The sequence below is a fragment of the Papaver somniferum genome, chromosome 9 (genome assembly GCF_003573695.1).
Source record: "Papaver somniferum cultivar HN1 chromosome 9, ASM357369v1, whole genome shotgun sequence".
NCBI classification, from domain to species: Eukaryota; Viridiplantae; Streptophyta; class Magnoliopsida; order Ranunculales; family Papaveraceae; genus Papaver; species Papaver somniferum.
The window spans coordinates 90467560-90473162 of record NC_039366.1 but is presented as its reverse complement, the minus strand read 5'-3'; positions in this window follow the sequence as shown (position 1 = coordinate 90473162).

The window sequence follows — 5603 nt, the reverse complement described above, 5'->3', positions numbered from 1 at the left end:
TTTGCAAAAGCATTCCTTAGTTTATATAAACATGATTTCAAGAACAATCAGTTTTAGATATAACCTGCTCAAGTTCGCGGACTTAATCTCACGGAAGGAGTTCACAAACTCCAGCAGACTCGGGTCGAGAACTTCCCGCCAGTTCGCGGACTTGGCTCACACCATATTTCGTTTCTCTTGATCAACAAAGCTCGCAAACTTTGGTTCAAGGAATAAGGACTTACACATATATGTGTTTCCACAACAATGCTTATATCCTACCAATGGTTATGTAATCTAAACTCTCATTTCAATCATTGAAACATTCTCGGAGGACGTTATGTAGCCGTTATTCACATACCATTTTTCGTCAGAGCAATTTTCAAAGTGATTGAAACATAACATGACATTCGTCACTAGGTAAAGATGAATTTGGCTAAAGCGAAAGCTTACCAACACATATTTAGAGAAATAGATAGGCGAGTTAAACTCGGCTCGAAATAGCAAATGTGTATAATGAAAATCTATACATCAGCACGACTTTTGTCTCAAGAGTAGGAGATAGAATAGATAAACTTTTGAGTGACAGATAAGTTCAAGTCTCCACATACCTTTTAGTCGATGAAGATCCACCAGTTCCTTGAGTAGTCCTTCGTCTTGTATGATGATTGCCATGGAGTTCTTGAGCTCAACTACACTTTTTATCCTAGTCCGAGACCTTAGCTATAGTAGACTAGAAATCAAGAATTATAGTTTTGATCACTAACATTGACAAACATGCTTGAGATAGCAACACATGCGAGTTCGACCGAGCAGTTCTCTAACACTTATCTTTTGAACATCGTAGATATGACATCAACATAATCTTGTATATACTGTTATGATTATGTGAATGGGTTATGGTGAAGATTTCATCCTAGGAAACGATGTTTTACATTCGTTTAAAGGAAGTACATTCATGAAATTGTTTCGTGAATCGATAGGGAAATCATTAGGCTTATTGGTCCGGCTATTCATTACAAATCTTTGGATGGCCAATATGTATGAGATGGTAGAACCGATCTTAACCTTGGTTATGTATCTTGGTATAACTAATCACAATGCCTGACTTATGATTTGGTATGACTGGTTTTTATTAATTGGTGTAACCGATTCTAATTAATCACCATGTGATGGTATGATCGATCCTTGTAATTGGTGTGACTGATCCTAGTAATTGGTGTGACCGATCACAAGTGTTGTGTAATCGATCCTTGTAATTGGTAACCAGTCCTGGTAACTGGTGTGACCGATCACAAGCAATACCATGGGAATATAGAACTGATCCTTGTAACTGGTGTAACCGATCCTAGTGACTGGTATGACTGATCACAAGTATTTCCATAATAAGGTATAACCGATCCTAGTGATTGGTAGAACCGATTGAACCCATGTATATAATTTGATATTTGATCAATCACATAGTTGTCTTGGAATACGGAAAACCAATTCGAAACTTGTTTCGAAGTGTGGTATGACCGATTCCAAGAATGTAAATCCATGTAAATATGAAATAAGGATTTACAGAGAAAAGATGTCAACATACTTTAAACACATACAACAACTCTTATCATTCATTGTTCAAAAATATTCCTTAGTAATCAAGAAGATCTTGTACCGAAATAAATTGAGAATTTTTTAATTAAGGTTTTTGGTTTTATATGCTTTAATTACCAGCAATTAAATGCATAACTCTAGAGAATAAAAATTAGTAATGAGCACTTACTAATTGGAGATTTTCTATTGAGAGATTTCAGAAATATTGGACAAGCATATTTATTGGAATTAGGAAAAACGAATTTATTGAGAGATTCATTGCAAATCTTGAGAATATTTTCGGTTTTGGAAATTCCTTGATGTCCAAACATCCTTGGTCTGTAAATACCTAAGTTTGCATTTCTAGCAAACTACCCTAAGAGCCAGGTAAACTTCATTTCTTGTTGTTTCTGGTGGAGCCGTCTATTCGGAGAAGAAAGTATCCTAATTAGGTGAAATCTCTTACGACCGCTCGTTCAAAGACTTTTGTGGTTCAAGAAACTCTACGAGTACCGTTTGTGGGAACTAGATTGTTAGAGCATTGCTCGTCGAACTCGCATGCGTTGCTATCTCAAGCATGTTTTTCAATGTTAGTGATCAAAACTATAAGTCTTGATTTATAGCCTATTTGTAGATGTCTCGGACTAGGACATAGATAGTGTAGTTGAGCTTAAATCTCTCGACATTCATCTCTTGAAGAAGAAGAACTACTAAGGGGAGCTTGTGGAACTTCTTCGAAAAAAGGTATGTGGAGACTTGAACTTACCTATCACTTGGAAAGTCTATTTATACTATCTCCTATATTGAGACATAAGTCGTGTTACGATATAGTTTTCTTTATACACATTTGAGATTTCGAGCTGAGTATATCTCGCTTACATATTTCTCGAAATATGTGTTGGTAAGCTTTCGCTTCGACCAAGTTCATCTTATATCATGAGAAAATTGTCGAGTAACATCTTACATGGTTTGTGTGATACAATAATTTGATGTAGGCTTGGAATGTTTCAACAATGATTATTTCAATATCTTAAAAATTGCTTTGATGCTAATAGTGTGTGAAAACGGCTATTGTCATTATAGAAGAATGTTTCAATGATTGAAATAAAGAGTTGATGATGTAACCATTTTTGGATATAAGCATATATAGTGTGTTCGCACATTAGTGTATAGGTCCATAAACCGGGAGCCAAGAGTATGCATATGTGTGTATACGAAATTGGCGAAGGAGAAGGTTAAGTATGCGTACCCGTACGCATACTGGCTGAAGTTCTCGAACCGAGAATTTCTTCTGAGTTTGGTTTTGGCAAAACTCTTAACTAGTCACCTTAAGTATGCGTACCCGTACACATACTGGCGGAAGTTTTTGAACCGAAAATTTCTGCTGAGTTTGGAAACTTAACAAACTCAAAACCGGTTGCTTAAGTACGCATACTTAAGCTGTTTACTTTGTCAAGTCGGTCAGTTCATGGACTTAAACATTTAAATCATAAGGAATGCAATCTTTGCAAACCGTGGCTATAATCTTCATGATTGATTCAAGTGAATCAAATCGATTTGAATTCAATTATGTTTTCTAAACAATTGAACAACTCTTAACTAGTTTCATTTGAGTCATTTGATAAACCTGGTGTACACGTTTAGGTACAATTACATAAACCTAAATGAGGGTACATTTCATTTGTGTGTAACAAGCTAATTCGATCTAACGGTTGAAAGATATTAGATTGGTTGAATCAAGTTTTTCATCTAACGGTGATTATTGAATGCTTTGTTACCAAGGTAACTTAGATTGTAAACCCTGATTTGAAAACTATATAAAGGAGAACTCTAGCAACTGGGAAAGGTAATCCCCACACCTCCTGTGTGTTACTAGTTGCATAAATAGAGTCGATTCTCCTTTAACCTTAGGTTTCTTCTAGAGACCCCGTAGGTTAACGACTTGAAGACTTCATTGGGATTGTGAAGCCAGACCCAACTATTATCTTTGTAGTTGCGTGATCTGATCTTGTTGTTTCTATCGTGTTGAGCGCAATTGAAATAATTGGCTCGAGATTTTATATCTCCGATAGGCAAGATAGAAAAGTAATCACAAACAAACTTCGTCTCATCGTTTGTGATTCCACAATAACTTGTTTCGCTAGTCGATTAAGTTTATTGTGAGGTGAGTTCTTCGGGAATATAAGTCCGGTTTATCAATTGGTTCCTATTCACCTTGATTTATCAAAAGACGGAACAAAAACTCTTGGGAATTTCTGTGGGAGACAGATTTATTCAATCCTATAGACTTTTCTGTATGAGACAGATTTGTCTACCAAGTTTTCATCTTTGGGTCGTAGGAACTCTTAGTTGTGGGTGAAATCAGCTAAGGGAATCAAGTGCGTAGTATCCTGCTGGGATCAGAGACGTAAGGAGCGCAACTGTACCTTAAATCAGTGTGAGATTGATTACGGTTCAACTACAGTCCAGTCCGAAGTTAATTGGTAGTAGGCTAGTGTCTGTAGCGGCTTAATACAGTGTGGTGTTCAATCTGGACTAGGTCCCAGGGTTTTTCTGCATTTGCGGTTTCCTCGTTAACAAAATTCTGGTGTCTGTGTTATTTCTTTTCCGCATTATATTTTGTTATATAATTGAAATATCACAGGTTTTGCGTTAAGATAAATAAATTAGAATATCCAACCTTTGGTTGTTGATTTACATTGATTAACACTTGAACATTGGTCTTTGGTATCGTTCAAATAACTCCTCTTATATTCAATCAGGCTCGCCGATTTTTATTTGCTGATTGCGGATTGAATTTAGAGTTATAGATATTAAACTCTTTGATATATTTTAATCTAGATTGAGTCTGGATGTCTAGTTGATTCTCTAGAAAGTGTATTAGAATAAGTCCTCTCAGATTGCCAAACGAATTGTTGGGTGTGGTTGTTAGACCCCCGCATTTTCAATTGGTATCAGAGCAGGCAAACACATTAAAGACCTCGTAAGTCTGTGTTTGTAGCGATCTGATATGGACAAAGGTGTTATCTCTATAAACGTACCACCAATCTTCGATGACTCTAATTACTTATGGTAGAAAATTGCTATGCGTGCCTTTCTTCAAGCGCGTGATTTTCAATCATGGGTTTATGTAGTTAATGGCTATGATGCTACCGTTGTGGCAATAGGGAATGTGAACGTTCCAAAGAACATTGGTGAATACAATGCTGCCGAGATACTTGCTGCAAAGCAAAACTCCGACGGTTTGAATGCCATCATACATGCCATTACCCCAGATCTTCAGCACCATGTGACTGCGTGCACTAGGTCTAAAGATGCTTGGGATATCTTAGAAACCGTATTCGAAGGTAATACCAGTGAAAAGGAAGTTAGGCTTCAAAACCTTAATTCCAATTGGGAAAACATTCGTATGGCATATGAAGATTCATTTGATGAGTTTAATCACAAAGTGTCTGATATTGTTAATGCATCTTTTGCATTGGGTAAGACTATTCCTGAAAAGGACATTGTGATGAAAATTCTCAGATCGCTGCCATCTAGATATGATTCTAAGAAGCATGCCATCATTGAAGGAAATAACCTTGATGCTCTTTCCAGAAATACGTTGGTTGGAAAGCTAAAGATCTTTGATCATGTGCACACATCCAAAATGGGAAAGGATGTTGCCTTCAAAGCACAAAAGAACACTAAATTACTTGATAGAAATAAAAGTGTTATGTCTCTGAGGATGATCTTTCTGCGACTGATTCATCATATGAAGATCTTGACAAATCAGTCTCTATGATCACAAAACAGTTTAGGGATCTTCTATTGAAGAGAAGTAAACGGTTTTCAAGAGACAAACCTAGGTCGTCAGTTAAACCTCACAATCGCGTTCCTCCTAAAAAAAGGGATGCTGACGAGGCTGATAACGAGGATATGCCATAGTGCTTTAAGTGTAAAGGTTTTGGTCATTTTGCAAATGAGTGTCCAAATCGTAGAAAATACACTGGAAACAAAGGTCTTGCTGCAACTCTTGATGAAATATATGATCACTATGATTTCCATGA